The sequence below is a fragment of the Somniosus microcephalus genome, unplaced genomic scaffold (assembly GCF_052327205.1).
Source record: "Somniosus microcephalus isolate GS21.2 unplaced genomic scaffold, FLI_Smic_1.0 unresolved_chr7, whole genome shotgun sequence".
NCBI classification, from domain to species: Eukaryota; Metazoa; Chordata; class Chondrichthyes; order Squaliformes; family Somniosidae; genus Somniosus; species Somniosus microcephalus.
The window spans coordinates 11,182,588-11,206,335 of NW_028225185.1; positions in this window are offsets into that span (position 1 = coordinate 11,182,588).

Sequence of the window (23,748 nt, forward strand, 5' to 3'; positions counted from 1 at the left end):
TAGGAAATAGGAGCAGGGATAGGCCTCTCCCTCAGTACTGCCCCTCCGATAGTGAGGCGCCCCCTCAGTACTGCCCCTCCGACAGTGCGGCGCTCTCTCAGTACCGCCCCCTCCGACAGTGCGGCGCTCCCTCAGTACCGCCCCTCCAACAGTGCGGCACTCCCTCGGCACTGCCCCTCCGATAGTGAGGCGCTCCCTCAGTACTGCCCCTCTGACAGTGCGGCGCTCTCTCAGTACCGCCCCCTCCGACAGTGCGGCGCTCCCTCAGTGCCGCCCCTCCGATAGTGAGGCGCTCCCTCAGTACTGCCCCTCCGACAGTGCGGCGCTCCCTCAGTACCGCCCCCTCCGACAGTGCGGCGCTCCCTCAGTACCGCCCCTCCTACAGTGCGGCGCTCCCTCAGTACCGCCCCTCCGACAGTGCGGCGCTCCCTCAGTAGTGCCCCTCCGATAGTGAGGCGCTCCCTCAGTACTGCCCCTCCGACAGTGCGGCGCTCCCTCACTACTGCCCCTCCGATAGTGAGGCGCTCCCTCAGTACCGCCCCTCCGACAGTGCGGCGCTCCCTCAGTACTGCCCCTCCGATAGTGAGGCGCTCCCTCAGTACCGCCCCTCCGACAGTGCGGTGCTCCCTCAGTACTGCCCCTCCGATAGTGAAGCGCTCCCTCAGTACCGCCCCTCCGACAGTGCGGCGCTCCCTCAGTACTGCCCCTCCGATAGTGAGGCGCTCCCTCAGTACCGCCCCTCCGACAGTGCGGTGCTCCCTCAGTACTGCCCCTCCGACAGTGCGGCGCTCCCTCAGTACCGCCCCTCCCGACAGTGCGGCGCTCCCTCAGTACCGCCCCTCTGACAGTGCGGCGCTCCCTCAGTACTGCCCCTCCGACAGTGCGGCGCTCCCTCAGTACCGCCCCTCCGACAGTGCGGCGCTCCCTCAGTACTGCCCCTCCGACAGTGCGGCGCTCCCTCAGTACCGCCCCTCCGACAGTGTGGCGCTCCCTCAGTACCGCCCCTCCGACAGTGCGGCGCTCCCTCAGTACTGCCCCTCCGACAGTGCGGCGCTCCCTCAGTACCGGCGCTCCCTCAGTACTGCCCCTCCGACACTGCGGCGCTCCCTCAGTACTGCCCCTCCGACAGTGCGGCGCTCCCTCAGTACTGCCTCTCCGACAGTGCGGCGCTCCCTCAGTACTGCCCCTCCGACAGTGCGGCGCTCCCTCAGTACTGCCCCTCCGACAGTGCGGCGCTCCCTCAGTACCGCCCCTCCGACAGTGCGGCGCTCCCTCAGTACTGACCCTCCGACAGTGCGGCGCTCCCTCAGTACTGCCCCTCCGACAGTGCGGCGCTCCCTCAGTACTGCCCCTCCGACAGTGCGGCGCTCCCTCAGTACTGCCCCTCCGACAGTGCGGCGCTCCCTCAGTACCGCCCCTCCGACAGTGTGGCGCTCCCTCAGTACCGCCCCTCCGACAGTGCGGCGCTCCCTCAGTACCGCCCCTCCGACAGTGCGGCGTTCCCTCAGTACCGCCCCTCCGACAGTGCGGCGCTCCCTCAGTACTGCCCCTCCGACAGTGCGGCGCTCCCTCAGTACCGCCCCTCCGACAGTGCGGCGCTCCCTCAGTACTGACCCTCCGACAGTGCGGCGCTCCCTCAGTACTGCCCCTCCGACAGTGCGGCGCTCCCTCAGTACTGCCCCTCCGACAGTGCGGCGCTCCCTCAGTACCGCCCCTCTGACAGTGCGGCGCTCCCTGAGTACCGCCCCTCCGACAGTGTGGCGCTCCGTCAGTACCGCCCCTCCGACAGTGCGGCGCTCCCTCAGTACCGCCCCTCCGACAGTGCGGCGTTCCCTCAGTACCGCCCCTCCGACAGTGCGGCGCTCCCTCAGTACTGCCCCTCCGACAGTGCGGCGCTCCCTCAGTACCGCCCCTCCGACAGTGCGGCGCTCCCTCAGTACTGCCCCTCCGACAGTGCGGCGTTCCCTCAGTACTGCCCCTCCGACAGTGCGGCGCTCCCTCAGTACTGCCCCTCCGACAGTGCGGCGTTCCCTCAGTACTGCCCCTCCGACAGTACGGCGCTCCCTCAGTACTGCCCCTCCGACAGTGCGGCGCTCCCTCAGTACTGCCCCTCCGACAGTACGGCGCTCCCTCAGTACTGCCCCTCCCACGGTGCGGCGCTCCCTCAGTACTGCCCCTCCGACAGTGCGGCGCTCCCTCAGTACTGCCCCTCTGACAGTGTGGCGCTCCCTCAGTACTGCCCCTCTGACAGTGCGGCGCTCCCTCAGTACTGCCCCTCCGACAGTGCGGCGCTCCCTCAGTACCGCCCCTCCGACAGTGCGGCGCTCCCTCAGTACTGCCCCTCCGACAGTGCGGCGCTCCCTCAGTACCGCCCCTCCGACAGTGTGGCGCTCCCTCAGTACCGCCCCTCCGACAGTGCGGCGCTCCCTCAGTACTGCCCCTCCGACAGTGCGGCGCTCCCTCAGTACCGGCGCTCCCTCAGTACTGCCCCTCCGACAGTGCGGCGCTCCCTCAGTACTGCCCCTCCGACAGTGCGGCGCTCCCTCAGTACTGCCTCTCCGACAGTGCGGCGCTCCCTCAGTACTGCCCCTCCGACAGTGCGGCGCTCCCTCAGTACTGCCCCTCCGACAGTGCGGCGCTCCCTCAGTACCGCCCCTCCGACAGTGCGGCGCTCCCTCAGTACCGCCCCTCCGACAGTGCGGCGTTCCCTCAGTACCGCCCCTCCGACAGTGCGGCGCTCCCTCAGTACTGCCCCTCCGACAGTGCGGCGTTCCCTCAGTACCGCCCCTCCGACAGTGCGGCGCTCCCTCAGTACTGACCCTCCGACAGTGCGGCGCTCCCTCAGTACTGCCCCTCCGACAGTGCGGCGCTCCCTCAGTACTGCCCCTCCGACAGTGCGGCGCTCCCTCAGTACCGCCCCTCTGACAGTGCGGCGCTCCCTGAGTACCGCCCCTCCGACAGTGTGGCGCTCCCTCAGTACCGCCCCTCCGACAGTGCGGCGCTCCCTCAGTAGCGCCCCTCCGACAGTGCGGCGTTCCCTCAGTACCGCCCCTCCGACAGTGCGGCGCTCCCTCAGTACTGCCCCTCCGACAGTGCGGCGCTCCCTCAGTACCGCCCCTCCGACAGTGCGGCGCTCCCTCAGTACTGCCCCTCCGACAGTGCGGCATTCCCTCAGTACTGCCCCTCCGACAGTGCGGCGCTCCCTCAGGACTGCCCCTCCGACAGTGCGGCGTTCCCTCAGTACTGCCCCTCCGACAGTACGGCGCTCCCTCAGTACTGCCCCTCCGACAGTGCGGCGCTCCCTCAGTACTGCCCCTCCGACAGTACGGCGCTCCCTCAGTACTGCCCCTCCCACGGTGCGGCGCTCCCTCAGTACTGCCCCTCCGACAGTGCGGCGCTCCCTCAGTACTGCCCCTCTGACAGTGTGGCGCTCCCTCAGTACTGCCCCTCTGACAGTGCGGCGCTCCCTCAGTACTGCCCCTCTGACAGTGCGGCGCTCCCTCCAATGAGTATAGGCCCAACCTTTCCTCATAAGACAACCCCCTCATCTCAGGAATCAACCGTGTGAATCGTCTCTGAACTGCCTCCAATGCAAGTATATCCTTCCTTAAATAAGGAGACGAAATCTGTACGCAGTACTCCAGGTGTGGTCTCACCAATACCCTGTACAGTTGTAGCAGGACTTCCCTGCTTTTATACTCCAACCCCCTTGAAATAAAGGCCAACATTCCATTTGCCTTTTTGATTACTTGCTGTACCTGCATGCTAACTTTTTGTGTTTCATGCACAAGGACCTCCAGGTCCCTCTGAACTGTAACATTTTGTAATCTCTCTCCATTTAAATAATAATTTGCTTTTTTATTTTTCCTGCCAAGTTGGATAACCTCGCACTTTCCCACATTATACTCCATCTGCCAAATGTTTGCCCACTCACTTAGCCTGTCTGTATCCCTTTGCAGATTCTTTGATTCCTCCGCACAACTTGCTTTCCCACCCATCTTTGTATCATCCGCAAACTTGCCTACATAACACTCGGTCCCCTCATCCAAGTCTTTAATGTAGGATTGTAAATAGAGGGGATCTCATTGAAACAAATAAAATTCTGACAGGGCTAGACAGACTGGATGCAGGGAGGATGTTTCCTCTGGCTAGGGGGGGTCTAGAACGAGGGGTCACAGTCTCAGGATACGGGGTAGGACATTTAGGACTGAGATGAGGAGAAATGTATTCACTCAGAGGGTGGTGAACCTGTGGATTCTCTACCACAGAAGGCTGTGGAGGCCAAGTCACTGAATATATTTAAGAAGGAGATCGATAGATTTCTAGACACAAAAGGCATCAAGGGGTATGGGGAGAGAGCAGGAATATGGTATTGAGATAGAGGATCAGCCATGATCATATTGAATGGCGGAGCGGGCTCGAGGGGCCAAATGGCCGACTCCTGCTCCTATTTTTCTATGTTTCTATGTTTTTAATCAAATAGATATGAGGCAAAGGCGGTTATATGGAGTTAGGTCACGAATCAACCATGATCTCATTGAATAGCGGAACGAGATCGAGGGGTAATTGACCTCCTCCTGTTCCTATATTGCTGTGTAACCCCAATATTAACTACACCCACAGCTGGAACGGCCAAGATAGCAGACCGGAGTGACCCAGGACTTGCTACCGGGCCACATCGCCCCTCCACAGCCTCGCACCCCCCCTCCCCATCTCTGCAACCTCCTCCAGCCCCCACAACCCCCCGAGATCTCCGCGCTCCTCCAATTCTGGCCTCTTGCGCATCCCCCGATTTCCATCGCTCCACCATTGGCGGCCGTGCCTTCAGCCGCCTGGGCCCCGAGCTCTGGAATTCCCTCCCTAAACCTCTCCGCCTCTCTCTCCTCCTTTAAGACGCTCCTTAAAACCGACCTCTTTGACCAGGCTTTTGGTCACTTGTCCCTAATATCTCCTTCTGTGGCTCGGGGTCGAATTTCTGTCTGATAACCGCTCCTGTGAAGCGCCCTCGGGATGTTTCAGGCGCTACATAAATGCAAGGTGTTGTTGCTGGAGATCAGTCACTAAACCCGGTGGCGGGGCAATTGAGTGTTCTGCTGAACTCTGGTTGACCTGCTCTCTCCAGGCGCGGGCTTTATCTGATTTGAAAACGAGTCAATAAATGGTTTCACACTTTTGTAAGATAGAGAAGGTGTCGGGAGTGCGAGCAGCGCGGCTGCCAACGAGCGAACGGCACGCACCTCGGGGGGGGTTTTTTACAACCACCGCTCGGAGATCTTCCTGGCACACGCGGTTACTGCTACGTGACAACCTCCCGCACGCCGCCCCGAAGATTTTTCCGTCGTCTCATTGTTCTTCACTCTGGTTCATGAGTTCAAATCCCACTCCGCCGTTCCAGTAGCTTGAGAATTTCAATTCGGTTTATAAAACCTGGATAATAAACAGCTGGTATCAGTAAAACTGGAGGCTGCACTGAGGGAGTGCCGCACTGTTGGAGGGGCAGTACTGAGGGAGCGCCGCACTGTCGGAGGGGCGGTACTGAAGGAGCGCCGCACTGTCGGAGGGGCGGTACTGAGGGAGCGCCGCACTGTCGGAGGGGCGGTACTGAGGGAGCGCCGCACTGTCGGAGGGGCGGTACTGAGGGAGCGCCGCACTGTCGGAGGGGCGGTACTGAGGGAGCGCCGCACTGTCGGAGGGGCGGTACTGAGGGAGCGCCGCACTGTCGGAGGGGCGCTACTGAGGGAGCGCCGCACTGTCGGAGGGGCGGTACTGAGGGAGCGCCGCACTGTCGGAGGGGCGGTACTGAGGGAGCGCCGCACTGTCGGAGGGGCGGTACTGAGGGAGCGCCGCACTGTCGGAGGGGCGGTACTGAGGGAGCGCCGCACTGTCGGAGGGGCGGTACTGAGGGAGCGCCGCACTGTCGGAGGGGCGGTACTGAGGGAGCGCCGCACTGTCGGAGGGGCGGTACTGAGGGAGCGCCGCACTGTCGGAGGGGCGGTACTGAGGGAGCGCCGCACTGTCGGAGGGGCGGTACTGAGGGAGCGCCGCACTGTCGGAGGGGCGGTACTGAGGGAGCGCCGCACTGTTGGAGGGGCGGTACTGAGGGAGTGCTGCACTGTCAGAGGTGCCGTCTTTTGGATGAGACATTAAATGAAGGCCCCCGTCTGCTCTCTTAGGTGAACGTAAAAGATCCCATGAAGAGCAGGGGGAGATCCCCCCGGTGTCCCGGCCTTTAGTTATCCCTCAACCAACATAACAAAAACAGATGATCTGGTCATTATCACGTTGCTGTTTGTGGGAGCTTGCTGTGCGCAATTTGGCTGCCGCGTTTCCTACATTACAACAGTGACCACACTCCAAAGAAAGTATTTCATTGGTTGTAAAGCACTTTGAGACGTCCGGTGGTCGTGAAAGGCGCTATATGAATGCAAGTCTTTTACCCAGAGATAAGGATAAGGGGTAAGCCATTTAGGACTGAGATGAGGAGGAATTTCTTCACCCAGAGAGTGGTGAACCTGTGGAATTCTTTACCACAGAAGGCAGTGGAGGCCAATTCATTAAATATATTCAAGAAGGAGTTAGATATATTTCTTAAGGCTAAAGGGATCAAGGGACATGGGGAGAAAGCAGGGACCGGGTACTCAATTTGGATGATCAGCCATGATCTCATTGAATGGCGGAGCAGGCTCGAGGGGCCGAATGGCCTACTCCTGCTCCTATCTTCTATGTTTCTATGAGAGTGGTGAGAATGTGGAACTCGCTACCACAGGGAGGGGTTGAGGCGAATAGTATAGATGCGTTTAAGGGGAGGCTGGATAAACACACGAGGGAGAAAGGAGTAGAAGGATACGCTGATGGGGTGAGATGAAGAGGGGGTGGGAGGAGGCTGGTGGGGGGAATAAACACCGGCACGGAGCAGATGGGCCGGATGGCCTGATTCTGTGCCGTACATCCTCTGTTAACTCGAGAAAAGAAAATTAAGATGACTTTGCCATATTCTTCCACAGAAACTCAACAAACGCACACACGATAAAAAGAGTTGTGATTGAACTAAATGCTCCAGGACGTGTTGTGATCCTGTCTCTGGTCGCGAGCCTCAACCATCTTTGACCAAAGTGCGACTTAGCTGACTCATCCTGCTTCTGACGGTTTCAACACCCTCAACCCACAGACAGAGACACTGCTTTAGCAGTGGCGGCCTGTAGCTCAGGCTGTGGCTGCCTAGGATGCTGCAACTTGTGGCAGTACCTGCACGGGACTGCTCGGGGAGGGGAACTAGGGGTCCTGACAATTGTAATGGGGGGCTGAACTCGGGAGTGTGAGCGCTGTGCGTTCTCTGAACTCGGGAGTGTGAGCGCTGTGCGTTCTCTGAACTCGGGAGTGTGAGCGCTGTGCGTTCTCTGAACTCGGGAGTGTGAGCGCTGTGCGTTCTCTGAACTCGGGAGCGTGAGCGCTGTGCGTTCCCTGAACTCGGGAGTGTGCGCGCTGTGCGTTCTCTGAACTCGGGAGTGTGAGCGCTGTGCGTTCGCTGAACTCGTGAGTGTGAGCGCTGTGCGTTCTCTGAACTCGGGAGCGTGAGCGCTATGCGTTCCCTGAACTCGGGAGTGTGAGCGCTGTGCGTTCTCTGAACTCGGGAGTGTGAGCGCTGTGTGTTCTCTGAACTCGGGAGCGTGAGCGCTGTGTGTTCTCTGAACTCGGGAGTGTGCGCGCTGTGCATTCCCTGAACTCGGGAGTGTGAGCGCTGTGCGTTCTCTGAACTCGGGAGCGTGAGCGCTGTGCATTCTCTGAACTCGGGGGTGTGAGCGCTGTGCGTTCTCTGAACTGGGGAGTGTGAGTGCTGTGCGTTCCCTAAACTCGGGAGTGTGAACGCTGTGCGTTCTCTGAACTCGGGAGTGTGAGCGCTGTGCATTCCCTGAACTCGGGAGTGTGAGCGCTGTGCGTTCTCTGAACTCGGGAGTGTGAGCGCCGTGCGTTCTCTGAACTCGGGAGTGTGAGCGCCGTGCGTTCTCTGAACTCGGGAGTGTGAGCGCTGTGCGTTCTCTGAACTGGGGAGTGTGAGCGCTGTGCGTTCTCTGAACTCGGGAGTGTGAGCGCCGTGCGTTCCCTGAACTCGGGAGTGTGAGCGCCGTGCGTTCTCTGAACTCGGGAGTGTGAGCGCTGTGCGTTCTCTGAACTCGGGTGTGTGAGCGCCGTGCGCTCCCTGAACTCGGGAGTGTGAGCGCTGTGCGTTCTCTGAACTCGGGAGAGTGAGCGCCGTGCGTTCTCTGAACTCGGGAGTGTGAGCGCTGTGCGTTCTCTGAACTCGGGAGTGTGAGCGCTGTGCGTTCCCTGAACTCGGGAGTGTGAGCGCTGTGCGTTCTCTGAACTCGGGAGTGTGAGCGCCGTGCATTCTCTGAACTCGGGAGTGTGAGCGCTGTGCGTTCTCTGAACTCGGGAGTGTGAGCGCTGTGTGTTCCCTGAACTCGGGAGTGTGAGCGCTGTGCGTTCTCTGAACTCGGGAGTGTGAGCGCCGTGCGTTCTCTGAACTCGGGAGTGTGAGCGCTGTGCGTTCTCTGAACTCGGGAGGGTGAGCGCTGTGCGTTCTCTGAACTCGGGAGTGTGAGCGCTGTGCGTTCTCTGAACTCGGGAGTGTGAGCGCTGTGCGTTCTCTGAACTCGGGAGTGTGAGCGCCGTGCGTTCTCTGAACTCGGGAGTGTGAGCGCTGTGTGTTGTGTGAACTCGGGAGTGTGAGCGCTGTGCGTTCTCTGAACTCGGGAGTGTGAGCACTGTGCGTTGTGTGAACTCGGGAGTGTGAGCGCTGTGCGTTCTCTGAACTCGGGAGTGTGAGCACTGTGCATTCTCTGAACTCGGGAGTGTGAGCGCTGTGCGTTCTCTGAACTCGGGAGTGTGAGCGCTGTGCGTTCTCTGAACTCGGGAGTGTGAGCGCTGTGCATTCTCTGAACTCGGGAGTGTGAGCGCTGTGCGTTCTCTGAACTCGGGAGTGTGAGCGCTGTGCGTTCTCTGAACTCGGGAGGGTGAGCGCTGTGCGTTCTCTGAACTCGGGAGTGTGAGCGCTGTGCGTTCTCTGAACTCGGGAGTGTGAGCGCTGTGCGTTCTCTGAACTCGGGAGTGTGAGCGCTGTGCGTTCTCTGAACTCGGGAGTGTGAGCGCTGTGCGTTCTCTGAACTCGGGAGTGAGCGCTGTGCGTTCTCTGAACTCGGGAGTGTGAGCGCTGTGCGTTCTCTGAACTCGGGAGTGTGAGCGCTGTGCGTTCTCTGAACTCGGGAGTGTGAGCGCTGTGCGTTCTCTGAACTCGGGAGTGTGAGCGTTGGGCGTTCTCTGAACTCGGGAGTGTGAGCGCTGTGCGTTCTCTGAACTCGGGAGTGAGCGCTGTGCGTTCTCTGAACTCGGGAGTGTGAGCGCTGTGCGTTCTCTGAACTCGGGAGTGTGAGCGCTGTGCGTTCTCTGAACTCGGGAGTCTGAGCGCTGTGCATTCTCTGAACTCGGGAGTGTGAGCGCTGTGCGTTCTCTGAACTCGGGAGTGTGAGCGCTGTGCGTTCTCTGAACTTGGGAGTGTGAGCGCTGTGCGTTCTCTGAACTCGGGAGTGTGAGCGCTGTGCGTTCTCTGAACTCGGGAGTGTGAGCGCTGTGCGTTCTCTGAACTCGTGAGTCTGAGTGCTGTGCTTTCTCTGAACTCGGGAATGTGAGTGCTGTGCGTTCTCTGAACTCGGGAGTGTGAGCGCTGTGCATTCTCTGCACTCGGGAGTGTGAGCGCTGTGCGTTCTCTGAACTCGTGAGTGTGAGCGCTATGTGTTCTCTGAACTCGGGAGTGTCAGCGCTGTGCGTTCTCTGAACTCGGGAGTGTGAGCGCTATGTGTTCTCTGAACTCGGGAGTGTCAGCGCTGTGCGTTCTCTGAACTCGGGAGTGTCAGCGCTGTGCGTTCTCTGCACTCGGGAGTGTGAGCGCTGTGTGTTCTCTGAACTTGAGAGTGTGAGCGCTGTGCGTTCTCTGAACTCGGGAGTGTGAGCGCTGTGTGTTCTCTGAACTCGGGAGTGTGAGCGCTGTGTGTTCTCTGAACTTGAGAGTGTGAGTGCTGTGCGTTCTCTGAACTCGGGAGTGTGAGCGCTGTGCGTTGTTTGAACTCGGGAGTCTGAGCGCTGTGCACTCTCTGAACTCGGGAGTGTGAGCGCTGTGCGTTCTCTGAACTCGGGAGTGTGAGCGCTGTGCGTTCTCTGAGCTCGGGAGTGTGAGCGCTGTGCGTTCTCTGAACTCGGGAGTGTGAGCGCTGTGCGTTCTCTGAACTCGGGAGTGTGAGCGCTGTGCGTTCTCTGAACTCGGGAGCGTGAGCGCTGTACGTTCCCTGAACTCGGGAGTGTGCGCGCTGTGCGTTCTCTGAACTCGGGAGTGTGAGCGCTGTGCGTTCGCTGAACTCGGGAGTGTGAGCGCTGTGCGTTCTCTGAACTCGGGAGCGTGAGCGCTATGCGTTCCCTGAACTCGGGAGTGTGAGCGCTGTGCGTTCTCTGAACTCGGGAGTGTGAGCGCTGTGTGTTCTCTGAACTCGGGAGCGTGAGAGCTGTGCGTTCTCTGAACTCGGGAGTGTGAGCGCTGTGCGTTCTCTGAACTCGGGAGTGTGAGCGCTGTGCGTTCTCTGAACTCGGGAGTGTGAGCGTTGGGCGTTCTCTGAACTCGGGAGTGTGAGCGCTGTGCGTTCTCTGAACTCGGGAGTGTGAGCGCTGTGCGTTCTCTGAACTCGGGAGTGTGAGCGCTGTGCGTTCTCTGAACTCGGGAGTGTGAGCGCTGTGCGTTCTCTGAACTCGTGAGTCTGAGCGCTGTGCTTTCTCTGAACTCGGGAATGTGAGTGCTGTGCGTTCTCTGAACTCGGGAGTGTGAGCGCTGTGCATTCTCTGCACTCGGGAGTGTGAGCGCTGTGCGTTCTCTGAACTCGTGAGTGTGAGCGCTATGTGTTCTCTGAACTCGGGAGTGTCAGCGCTGTGCGTTCTCTGAACTCGGGAGTGTGAGCGCTATGTGTTCTCTGAACTCGGGAGTGTCAGCGCTGTGCGTTCTCTGAACTCGGGAGTGTGAGCGCTGTGCGTTCTCTGCACTCGGGAGTGTGAGCGCTGTGTGTTCTCTGAACTTGAGAGTGTGAGCGCTGTGCGTTCTCTGAACTCGGGAGTGTGAGCGCTGTGTGTTCTCTGAACTCGGGAGTGTGAGCGCTGTGTGTTCTCTGAACTTGAGAGTGTGAGTGCTGTGCGTTCTCTGAACTCGGGAGTGTGAGCGCTGTGCGTTGTTTGAACTCGGGAGTCTGAGCGCTGTGCACTCTCTGAACTCGGGAGTGTGAGCGCTGTGCGTTCTCTGAACTCGGGAGTGTGAGCGCTGTGCGTTCTCTGAACTCGGGAGTGTGAGCGCTGTGCGTTCTCTGAACTCGGGAGTGTGAGCGCTGTGCGTTCTCTGAACTCGGGAGTGTGAGCGCTGTTCGTTCTCTGAACTCGGGAGCGTGAGCGCTGTGCGTTCCCTGAACTCGGGAGTGTGCGCGCTGTGCGTTCTCTGAACTCGGGAGTGTGAGCGCTGTGCGTTCGCTGAACTCGGGAGCGTGAGCGCTATGCGTTCCCTGAACTCGGGAGTGTGAGCGCTGTGCGTTCTCTGAACTCGGGAGTGTGAGCGCTGTGTGTTCTCTGAACTCGGGAGCGTGAGCGCTGTGCAATCTCTGAACTCGGGAGCGTGAGCGCTGTGTGTTCTCTGAACTCGGGAGTGTGCGCGCTGTGCATTCCCTGAACTCGGGAGTGTGAGCGCTGTGCGTTCTCTGAACTCGGGAGCGTGAGCGCTGTGCATTCTCTGAACTCGGGAGTGTGAGCGCTGTGCGTTCTCTGAACTGGGGAGTGTGAGTGCTGTGCGTTCCCTAAACTCGGGAGTGTGAACGCTGTGCGTTCTCTGAACTCGGGAGTGTGAGCGCTGTGCATTCCCTGAACTCGGGAGTGTGAGCGCTGTGCGTTCTCTGAACTCGGGAGTGTGAGCGCCGTGCGTTCTCTGAACTCGGGAGTGTGAGCGCCGTGCGTTCTCTGAACTCGGGAGTGTGAGCGCTGTGCGTTCTCTGAACTCGGGAGTGTGAGCGCTGTGCGGTCCCTGAACTGGGGAGTGTGAGCGCTGTGCGTTCTCTGAACTCGGGAGTGTGAGCGCCGTGCGTTCCCTGAACTCGGGAGTGTGAGCGCCGTGCGTTCTCTGAACTCAGGAGTGTGAGCGCTGTGCGTTCTCTGAACTCGGGTGTGTGAGCGCCGTGCGTTCCCTGAACTCGGGAGTGTGAGCGCTGTGCGTTCTCTGAACTCGGGAGTGTGAGCGCCGTGCGTTCTCTGAACTCGGGAGTGTGAGCGCTGTGCGTTCTCTGAACTCGGGAGTGTGAGCGCTGTGCGTTCCCTGAACTCGGGAGTGTGAGCGCTGTGCGTTCTCTGAACTCGGGAGTGTGAGCGCTGTGCGTTCTCTGAACTCGGGAGTGTGAGCGCCGTGCATTCTCTGAACTCGGGAGTGTGAGCGCTGTGCGTTCTCTGAACTCGGGAGTGTGAGCGCTGTGTGTTCCCTGAACTCGGGAGTGTGAGCGCTGTGCGTTCTCTGAACTCGGGAGTGTGAGCGCCGTGCGTTCTCTGAACTCGGGAGTGTGAGCGCCGTGCGTTCTCTGAACTCGGGAGGGTGAGCGCTGTGCGTTCTCTGAACTCGGGAGTGTGAGCGCTGTGCGTTCTCTGAACTCGGGAGTGTGAGCGCTGTGCGTTCTCTGAACTCGGGAGTGTGAGCGCCGTGCGTTCTCTGAACTCGGGAGTGTGAGCGCTGTGTGTTGTGTGAACTCGGGAGTGTGAGCGCTGTGCGTTCTCTGAACTCGGGAGTGTGAGCACTGTGCGTTGTGTGAACTCGGGAGTGTGAGCGCTGTGCGTTCTCTGAACTCGGGAGTGTGAGCACTGTGCGTTCTCTGAACTCGGGAGTGTGAGCGCTGTGCGTTCTCTGAACTCGGGAGTGTGAGCGCTGTGCGTTCTCTGAACTCGGGAGTGTGAGCGCTGTGCGTTCTCTGAACTTGGGAGTGTGAGCGCTGTGCGTTCTCTGAACTCGGGAGTGTGAGCGCTGTGCGTTCTCTGAACTCGGGAGGGTGAGCGCTGTGCGTTCTCTGAACTCGGGAGTGTGAGCGCTGTGCGTTCTCTGAACTCGGGAGGGTGAGCGCTGTGCGTTCTCTGAACTTGGGAGTGTGAGCGCTGTGCGTTCTCTGAACTCGTGAGTGTGAGCGCTGTGCGTTCTCTGAACTCGGGAGTGTGAGCGCTGTGCGTTCTCTGAACTCGGGAGTGTGAGCGCTGTGCGTTCTCTGAACTCGGGAGTGAGCGCTGTGCATTCTCTGAACTCGGGAGTGTGAGCGCTGTGCGTTCTCTGAACTCGGGAGTGTGAGCGCTGTGCGTTCTCTGAACTCGGGAGTGTGAGCGCTGTGCGTTCTCTGAACTCGGGAGTGTGAGCGTTGGGCGTTCTCTGAACTCGGGAGTGTGAGCGCTGTGCGTTCTCTGAACTCGGGAGTGAGCGCTGTGCGTTCTCTGAACTCGGGAGTGTGAGCGCTGTGCGTTCTCTGAACTCGGGAGTGTGAGCGCTGTGCGTTCTCTGAACTCGGGAGTCTGAGCGCTGTGCGTTCTCTGAACTCGGGAGTGTGAGCGCTGTGCGTTCTCTGAACTCGGGAGTGTGAGCGCTGTGCGTTCTCTGAACTCGGGAGTGTGAGCGCTGTGCGTTCTCTGAACTCGGGTGTGTGAGCGCTGTGCGTTCTCTGAACTCGGGAGTGTGAGCGCTGTGCGTTCTCTGAACTCGTGAGTCTGAGTGCTGTGCTTTCTCTGAACTCGGGAATGTGAGTGCTGTGCGTTCTCTGAACTCGGGAGTGTGAGCGCTGTGCATTCTCTGCACTCGGGAGTGTGAGCGCTGTGCGTTCTCTGAACTCGTGAGTGTGAGCGCTATGTGTACTCTGAACTCGGGAGTGTCAGCGCTGTGCGTTCTCTGAACTCGGGAGTGTGAGCGCTATGTGTTCTCTGAACTCGGGAGTGTCAGCGCTGTGCGTTCTCTGAACTCGGGAGTGTGAGCGCTGTGCGTTCTCTGCACTCGGGAGTGTGAGCGCTGTGTGTTCTCTGAACTTGAGAGTGTGAGCGCTGTGCGTTCTCTGAACTCGGGAGTGTGAGCGCTGTGTGTTCTCTGAACGCGGGAGTGTGAGCGCTGTGTGTTCTCTGAACTTGAGAGTGTGAGTGCTGTGCGTTCTCTGAACTCGGGAGTGTGAGCGCTGTGCGTTGTTTGAACTCGGGAGTCTGAGCGCTGTGCACTCTCTGAACTCGGGAGTGTGAGCGCTGTGCGTTCTCTGAACTCGGGAGTGTGAGCGCTGTGCGTTCTCTGAACTCGGGAGTGTGAGCGCTGTGCGTTCTCTGAACTCGGGAGTGTGAGCGCTGTGCGTTCTCTGAACTCGGGAGTGTGAGCGCTGTGCGTTCTCTGAACTCGGGAGCGTGAGCGCTGTGCGTTCCCTGAACTCGGGAGTGTGCGCGCTGTGCGTTCTCTGAACTCGGGAGTGTGAGCGCTGTGCGTTCGCTGAACTCGGGAGTGTGAGCGCTGTGCGTTCTCTGAACTCGGGAGCGTGAGCGCTATGCGTTCCCTGAACTCGGGAGTGTGAGCGCTGTGCGTTCTCTGAACTCGGGAGTGTGAGCGCTGTGTGTTCTCTCAACTCGGGAGCGTGAGCGCTGTGTGTTCTCTGAACTCGGGAGTGTGCGCGCTGTGCATTCCCTGAACTCGGGAGTGTGAGCGCTGTGCGTTCTCTGAACTCGGGAGCGTGAGCGCTGTGCATTCTCTGAACTCGGGAGTGTGAGCGCTGTGCGTTCTCTGAACTGGGGAGTGTGAGTGCTGTGCGTTCCCTAAACTCGGGAGTGTGAACGCTGTGCGTTCTCTGAACTCGGGAGTGTGAGCGCTGTGCATTCCCTGAACTCGGGAGTGTGAGCGCTGTGCGTTCTCTGAACTCGGGAGTGTGAGCGCCGTGCGTTCTCTGAACTCGGGAGTGTGAGCGCCGTGCGTTCTCTGAACTCGGGAGTGTGAGCGCTGTGCGTTCTCTGAACTCGGGAGTGTGAGCGCTGTGCGGTCCCTGAACTGGGGAGTGTGAGCGCTGTGCGTTCTCTGAACTCGGGAGTGTGAGCGCCGTGCGTTCCCTGAACTCGGGAGTGTGAGCGCCGTGCGTTCTCTGAACTCGGGAGTGTGAGCGCTGTGCGTTCTCTGAACTCGGGTGTGTGAGCGCCGTGCGTTCCCTGAACTCGGGAGTGTGAGCGCTGTGCGTTCTCTGAACTCGGGAGTGTGAGCGCCGTGCGTTCTCTGAACTCGGGAGTGTGAGCGCTGTGCGTTCTCTGAACTCGGGAGTGTGAGCGCTGTGCGTTCCCTGAACTCGGGAGTGTGAGCGCTGTGCGTTCTCTGAACTCGGGAGTGTGAGCGCTGTGCGTTCTCTGAACTCGGGAGTGTGAGCGCCGTGCGTTCTCTGAACTCGGGAGTGTGAGCGCTGTGCGTTCTCTGAACTCGGGAGGGTGAGCGCTGTGCGTTCTCTGAACTCGGGAGTGTGAGCGCTGTGCGTTCTCTGAACTCGGGAGTGTGAGCGCTGTGCGTTCTCTGAACTCGGGAGTGTGAGCGCCGTGCGTTCTCTGAACTCGGGAGTGTGAGCGCTGTGTGTTGTGTGAACTCGGGAGTGTGAGCGCTGTGCGTTCTCTGAACTCGGGAGTGTGAGCACTGTGTGTTGTGTGAACTCGGGAGTGTGAGCGCTGTGCGTTCTCTGAACTCGGGAGTGTGAGCACTGTGCATTCTCTGAACTCGGGAGTGTGAGCGCTGTGCGTTCTCTGAACTCGGGAGTGTGAGCGCTGTGCGTTCTCTGAACTCGGGAGTGTGAGCGCTGTGTGTTCTCTGAACTGGGGAGTGTGAGCGCTGTGCGTTCTCTGAACTCGGGAGTGTGAGCGCTGTGCGTTCTCTGAACTCGGGAGTGTGAGCGCTGTGCGTTCTCTGAACTCGGGAGTGTGAGCGCTGTGCGTTCTCTGAACTCGGAAGGGTGAGCGCTGTGCGTTCTCTGAACTCGGGAGTGTGAGCGCTGTGCGTTCTCTGAACTCGGGAGTGTGAGCGCTGTGCGTTCTCTGAACTCGGGAGTGTGAGCGCTGTGCGTTCTCTGAACTCGGGAGTGTGAGCGCTGTGCGTTCTCTGAACTCGGGAGTGAGCGCTGTGCGTTCTCTGAACTCGGGAGTGTGAGCGCTGTGCGTTCTCTGAACTCGGGAGTGTGAGCGCTGTGCGTTCTCTGAACTCGGGAGTGTGAGCGCTGTGCGTTCTCTGAACTCGGGAGTGTGAGCGTTGGGCGTTCTCTGAACTCGGGAGTGTGAGCGCTGTGCGTTCTCTGAACTCGGGAGTGAGCGCTGTGCGTTCTCTGAACTCGGGAGTGTGAGCGCTGTGCGTTCTCTGAACTCGGGAGTGTGAGCGCTGTGCGTTCTCTGAACTCGGGAGTCTGAGCGCTGTGCTTTCTCTGAACTTGGGAGTGTGAGCGCTGTGCGTTCTCTGAACTCGGGAGTGTGAGCGCTGTGCGTTCTCTGAACTCGGGAGTGTGAGCGCTGTGCGTTCTCTGAACTCGGGAGTGTGAGCGCTGTGCGTTCTCTGAACTCGGGAGTGTGAGCGCTGTGCGTTCTCTGAACTCGTGAGTCTGAGTGCTGTGCTTTCTCTGAACTCGGGAATGTGAGTGCTGTGCGTTCTCTGAACTCGGGAGTGTGAGCGCTGTGCATTCTCTGCACTCGGGAGTGTGAGCGCTGTGCGTTCTCTGAACTCGTGAGTGTGAGCGCTATGTGTTCTCTGAACTCGGGAGTGTCAGCGCTGTGCGTTCTCTGAACTCGGGAGTGTGAGCGCTATGTGTTCTCTGAACTCGGGAGTGTCAGCGCTGTGCGTTCTCTGAACTCGGGAGTGTGAGCGCTGTGCGTTCTCTGCACTCGGGAGTGTGAGCGCTGTGTGTTCTCTGAACTTGAGAGTGTGAGCGCTGTGCGTTCTCTGAACTCGGGAGTGTGAGCGCTGTGTGTTCTCTGAACTCGGGAGTGTGAGCGCTGTGTGTTCTCTGAACTTGAGAGTGTGAGTGCTGTGCGTTCTCTGAACTCGGGAGTGTGAGCGCTGTGCGTTGTTTGAACTCGGGAGTCTGAGCGCTGTGCACTCTCTGAACTCGGGAGTGTGAGCGCTGTGCGTTCTCTGAACTCGGGAGTGTGAGCGCTGTGCGTTCTCTGAACTCGGGAGTGTGAGCGCTGTGCGTTCTCTGAACTCGGGAGTGTGAGCGCTGTGCGTTCTCTGAACTCGGGAGTGTGAGCGCTGTGCGTTCTCTGAACTCGGGAGCGTGAGCGCTGTGCGTTCCCTGAACTCGGGAGTGTGCGCGCTGTGCGTTCTCTGAACTCGGGAGTGTGAGCGCTGTGCGTTCGCTGAACTCGGGAGTGTGAGCGCTGTGCGTTCTCTGAACTCGGGAGCGTGAGCGCTATGCGTTCCCTGAACTCGGGAGTGTGAGCGCTGTGCGTTCTCTGAACTCGGGAGTGTGAGCGCTGTGTGTTCTCTGAACTCGGGAGCGTGAGCGCTGTGTGTTCTCTGAACTCGGGAGTGTGCGCGCTGTGCATTCCCTGAACTCGGGAGTGTGAGCGCTGTGCGTTCTCTGAACTCGGGAGCGTGAGCGCTGTGCATTCTCTGAACTCGGGAGTGTGAGCGCTGTGCGTTTTCTGAACTGGGGAGTGTGAGTGCTGTGCGTTCCCTAAACTCGGGAGTGTGAACGCTGTGCGTTCTCTGAACTCTGGAGTGTGAGCGCTGTGCGTTCCCTGAACTCGGGAGTGTGAGCGCTGTGCGTTCTCTGAACTCGGGAGTGTGAGCGCCGTGCGTTGTCTGAACTCGGGAGTGTGAGCGCCGTGCGTTCTCTGAACTCGGGAGTGTGAGCGCTGTGCGTTCTCTGAACTCGGGAGTGTGAGCGCTGTGCGGTCCCTGAACTGGGGAGTGTGAGCGCTGTGCGTTCTCTGAACTCGGGAGTGTGAGCGCCGTGCGTTCCCTGAACTCGGGAGTGTGAGCGCCGTGCGTTCTCTGAACTCGGGAGTGTGAGCGCTGTGCGTTCTCTGAACTCGGGTGTGTGAGCGCCGTGCGTTCCCTGAACTCGGGATTGTGAGCGCTGTGCGTTCTCTGAACTCGGGAGTGTGAGCGCCGTGCGTTCTCTGAACTCGGGAGTGTGAGCGCTGTGCGTTCTCTGAACTCGGGAGTGTGAGCGCTGTGCGTTCCCTGAACTCGGGAGTGTGAGCGCTGTGCGTTCTCTGAACTCGGGAGTGTGAGCGCTGTGCGTTCTCTGAACTCGGGAGTGTGAGCGCCGTGCATTCTCTGAACTCGGGAGTGTGAGCGCTGTGCGTTCTCTGAACTCGGGAGTGTGAGCGCTGTGTGTTCCCTGAACTCGGGAGTGTGAGCGCTGTGCGTTCTCTGAACTCGGGAGTGTGAGCGCCGTGCGTTCTCTGAACTCGGGAGTGTGAGCGCTGTGCGTTCTCTGAACTCGGGAGGGTGAGCGCTGTGCGTTCTCTGAACTCGGGAGTGTGAGCTCTGTGCGTTCTCTGAACTCGGGAGTGTGAGCGCTGTGCCTTCTCTGAACTCGGGAGTGTGAGCGCCGTGCGTTCTCTGAACTCGGGAGTGTGAGCGCTGTGTGTTGTGTGAACTCGGGAGTGTGAGCGCTGTGCGTTCTCTGAACTCGGGAGTGTGAGCACTGTGTGTTGTGTGAACTCGGGAGTGTGAGCGCTGTGCGTTCTCTGAACTCGGGAGTGTGAGCACTGTGCCTTCTCTGAACTCGGGAGTGTGAGCGCTGTGCGTTCTCTGAACTCGGGAGTGTGAGCGCTGTGCGTTCTCTGAACTCGGGAGTGTGAGCGCTGTGAGTTCTCTGAACTTGGGAGTGTGAGCGCTGTGCGTTCTCTGAACTCGGGAGTGTGAGCGCTGTGCGTTCTCTGAACTCGGGAGTGTGAGCGCTGTGCGTTCTCTGAACTCGGGAGTGTGAGCGCTGTGCGTTCTCTGAACTCGGGAGGGTGAGCGCTGTGCGTTCTCTGAACTCGGGAGTGTGAGCGCTGTGCGTTCTCTGAACTCGGGAGTGTGAGCGCTGTGCGTTCTCTGAACTCGGGAGTGTGAGCGCTGTGCGTTCTCTGAACTCGGGAGTGTGAGCGCTGTGCGTTCTCTGAACTCGGGAGTGAGCGCTGTGCGTTCTCTGAACTCGGGAGTGTGAGCGCTGTGCGTTCTCTGAACTCGGGAGTGTGAGCGCTGTGCGTTCTCTGAACTCGGGAGTGTGAGCGCTGTGCGTTCTCTGAACTCGGGAGTGTGAGCGTTGGGCGTTCTCTGAACTCGGGAGTGTGAGCGCTGTGCGTTCTCTGAACTCGGGAGTGAGCGCTGTGCGTTCTCTGAACTCGGGAGTGTGAGCGCTGTGCGTTCTCTGAACTCGGGAGTGTGAGCGCTGTGCGTTCTCTGAACTCGGGAGTGTGAGCGCTGTGCATTCTCTGAACTCGGGAGTGTGAGCGCTGTGCGTTCTCTGAACTCGGGAGTGTGAGCGCTGTGCGTTCTCTGAACTCGGGAGTGTGAGCGCTGTGCGTTCTCTGAACTCGGGAGTGTGAGCGCTGTGCGTTCTCTGAACTCGGGAGTGTGAGCGCTGTGCGTTCTCTGAACTCGTGAGTCTGAGTGCTGTGCTTTCTCTGAACTCGGGAATGTGAGTGCTGTGCGTTCTCTGAACTCGGGAGTGTGAGCGCTGTGCATTCTCTGCACTCGGGAGTGTGAGCGCTGTGCGTTCTCTGAACTCGTGAGTGTGAGCGCTATGTGTTCTCTGAACTCGGGAGTGTCAGCGCTGTGCGTTCTCTGAACTTGGGAGTGTGAGCGCTATGTGTTCTCTGAACTCGGGAGTGTCAGCGCTGTGCGTTCTCTGAACTCGGGAGTGTGAGCGCTGTGCGTTCTCTGAACTCGGGAGTGTGAGCGCTGTGTGTTCTCTGAACTCGGGAGTGTGAGCGCTGTGTGTTCTCTGAACTTGAGAGTGTGAGCGCTGTGCGTTCTCTGAACTCGGGAGTGTGAGCGCTGTGCGTTGTTTGAACTCGGGAGTCTGAGCGCTGTGCACTCTCTGAACTCGGGAGTGTGAGCGCTGTGCGTTCTCTGAACTCGGGAGTGTGAGCGCTGTGCGTTCTCTGAACTCGGGAGTGTGAGCGCTGTGTGTTCTCTGAACTCGTGAGTGTGAGCGCTGTGCATTCTCTGAACTCGGGAGTGTGAGCGCTGTGCGTTGTTTGAACTCGGGTGTGTGAGCGCTGTGCGTTCTCTGAACTCGGGAGTGTGAGCGCTGTGCGTTCTCTGAACTCGGGAGTGTGAGCGCTGTGTGTTCTCTGAACTCGGGAGTGTGAGCGCTGTGCGGGCTCTGAACTCGGGAGTGTGAGCGCTGTGCGTTGTTTGAACTCGGGAGTGTGAGCGCTGTGCGTTCTCTGAACTCGGGAGTGTGAGCGCTGTGCGTTCTCTGAACTCGGGAGTGTGAGCGCTGTGCGTTCTCTGAACTCGGGAGTGTGAGCGCTGTGCGTTCCTGAACTCGGGAGTGTGAGCGCTGTGCGTTCTCTGAACTCGAGAGTGTGAGCGCTGTGCGTTCTCTGAACTCGGGAGTGTGAGCGCTGTGCGTTCTCTGAACTCGAGAGTGTGAACGCTGTGCGTTCTCTGAGCTCGGGTGTGTGAGCGCTGTGCGTTCTCTGAACTCGGGAGTGTGAGCGCTGTGCGTTCCCTGAACTCGGGAGTGTGAGCGCTGTGCGTTCTCTGAACTCGGGAGTGTGAGCGCTGTGCGTTCCCTGAACTCGGGAGTGTGAGCGCTGTGCGTACTCTGAACTCGGGAGTGTGAGCGCTGTGCGTTCTCTGAAGTCGGGAGTGTGAGCGCTGTGCGTTCACTGAACTCGGGAGTGTGAGCGCTGTGCGTTCCCTGAACTCGGGAGTGTGAGCGCTGTGCGTTCCCTGAACTCGGGAGCGTGAGCGCTGTGCAATCTCTGCACTCGGGAGTGTGAGTGCTGTGCATTCTCTGAACTCGGGAGGGTGAGCGCTGTGCGTTCTCTGAACTCGGGCGTGTGAGTGCTGTGCGTTCTCTGCATTCGGGAGTGTGAGCGCTGTGCGTTCCCTGAACTCGGGAGTGTGAGCACTGTGCATTCTCTGAACTCGGGAGTGTGAGTGCTGTGCCTTCTCTGAACTCGGGAGTGTGAGCGCTGTGCGTTCTCTGAACTCGTGAGTCTGAGTGCTGTGCTTTCTCTGAACTCGGGAATGTGAGCGCTGTGCGTTCTCTGCACTCGGGAGTGTGAGCGCTGTGCGTTCTCTGAACTCGGGAGTGTGAGCGCTGTGCATTCCCTGAACTCGGGAGTGTGAGCGCTGTGCGTTGTCTGAACTCGGGAGTGTGAGCGCTGTGCGTTGTTTGAACTCGGGAGTCTGAGCGCTGTGCACTCTCTGAACTCGGGAGTATGAGCGCTGTGCGTTGTTTGAACTCGGGAGTCTGAGCGCTGTGCACTCTCTGAACTCGGGAGTGTGAGCGCTGTGCGTTGTTTGAACTCGGGAGTCTGAGCGCTGTGCACTCTCTGAACTCGGGAGTGTTAGCGCTGTGCGTTCTCTGAACTCGGGAGTGTGAGCGCTGTGCGTTCCCTGAACTCGGGAGTGTGAGCGCTGTGCGTTCTCTGAACTCGGGAGTGTGAGTGCCGTGCGTTCCCTGAACTCGGGAGTGTGAGCGCTGTGCGTTCTCTGAACTCGGGAGTGTGAGCGCTGTGCGTTCTCTGAACTCGGGAGTGTGAGCGCTGTGCGTTCTCTGAACTCGGGAGTGTGAGCGCTGTGCGTTCTCTGAACTCGTGAGTGTGAGCGCTGTGCGTTCTCTGAACTCGGGAGTGTGAGCGCTGTGCGTTCTCTGAACTCGGGAGTGTGAGCGCTGTGCGTTCTGTGAACTCGGGAGTGTGAGCGCTGTGCGTTCTCTGAACTCGGGAGTGTGAACGCTGTGCGGTCTCTGAACTCGGGTGTGTGAGCGCTGTGCGTTCTCTGAACTCGGGAGTGTGAGCGCTGTGCGTTCCCTGAACTCGGGAGTGTGAGCGCTGTGCGTTCTCTGAACTCGGGAGTGTGAGCGCTGTGCGTACTCTGAACTCGGGAGTGTGAGCGCTGTGCGTTCTCTGAAGTCGGGTGTGTGAGCGCTGTGCGTTCCCTGAACTCGGGAGTGTGAGCGCTGTGCGTTCCCTGAACTCGGGAGTGTGAGCGCTGTGCGTTCCCTGAACTCGGGAGCGTGAGCGCTGTGCAATCTCTGCACTCGGGAGTGTGAGTGCTGTGCATTCTCTGAACTCGGGAGGGTGAGCGCTGTGCGTTCTCTGAACTCGGGCGTGTGAGTGCTGTGCGTTCTCTGCATTCGGGAGTGTGAGCGCTGTGCGTTCCCTGAACTCGGGAGTGTGAGCACTGTGCATTCTCTGAACTCGGGAGTGTGAGTGCTGTGCCTTCTCTGAACTCGGGAGTGTGAGCGCTGTGCGTTCTCTGAACTCGTGAGTCTGAGTGCTGTGCTTTCTCTGAACTCGGGAATGTGAGCGCTGTGCGTTCTCTGCACTCGGGAGTGTGAGCGCTGTGCGTTCTCTGAACTCGGGAGTGTGAGCGCTGTGCGTTGTCTGAACTCGGGAGTGTGAGCGCTGTGCGTTGTTTGAACTCGGGAGTCTGAGCGCTGTGCACTCTCTGAACTCGGGAGTGTGAGCGCTGTGCGTTGTTTGAACTCGGGAGTCTGAGCGCTGTGCACTCTCTGAACTCGGGAGTGTGAGCGCTGTGCGTTGTTTGAACTCGGGAGTCTGAGCGCTGTGCACTCTCTGAACGCGGGAGTGTTAGCGCTGTGCGTTCTCTGAACTCGGGAGTGTGAGCGCTGTGCGTTCCCTGAACTCGGGAGTGTGAGCGCTGTGCGTTCTCTGAACTCGGGAGTGTGAGCGCCGTGCGTTCCCTGAACTCGGGAGTGTGAGCGCTGTGCGTTCTCTGAACTCGGGAGTGTGAGCGCCGTGCGTTCTCTGAACTCGGGAGTGTGAGCGCTGTGCGTTCTCTGAACTCGGGAGTGTGAGCGCTGTGCGTTCTCTGAACTCGGGAGTGTGAGCGCTGTGCGTTCTCTGAACTCGGGAGTGTGAGCGCTGTGCGTTCTCTGAACTCGGGAGTGTGAGCGCTGTGCGTTCTCTGAACTCGGGAGTGTGAGCGCTGTGCGTCCTCTGAACTCGGGAGTGTGAACGCTGTGCGTTCTCTGAACTCGGGTGTGTGAGCGCTGTGCGTTCTCTCAACTCGGGAGTGTGAGCGCTGTGCGTTCTCTGAACTCGGGAGTGTGAGCGCTGTGCGTTGTTTGAACTCGGGTGTGTGAGCGCTGTGCGTTCTCTGAACTCGGGAGTGTGAGCGCTGTGCGTTCTCTGAACTCGGGAGTGTGAGCGCTGTGTGTTCTCTGAACTCGGGAGTGTGAGCGCTGTGCGGTCTCTGAACTCGGGAGTGTGAGCGCTGTGCGTTGTTTGAACTCGGGAGTGTGAGCGCTGTGTGTTCTCTGAACTCGGGAGTGTGAGCGCTGTGCGTTCTCTGAACTCGGGAGTGTGAGCGCTGTGCGTTCTCTGAACTCGGGAGTGTGAGCGCTGTGCGTTCCTGAACTCGGGAGTGTGAGCGCTGTGCATTCTCTGAACTCGAGAGTGTGAGCGCTGTGCGTTCTCTGAACTCGGGAGTGTGAGCGCTGTGCGTTCTCTGAACTCGAGAGTGTG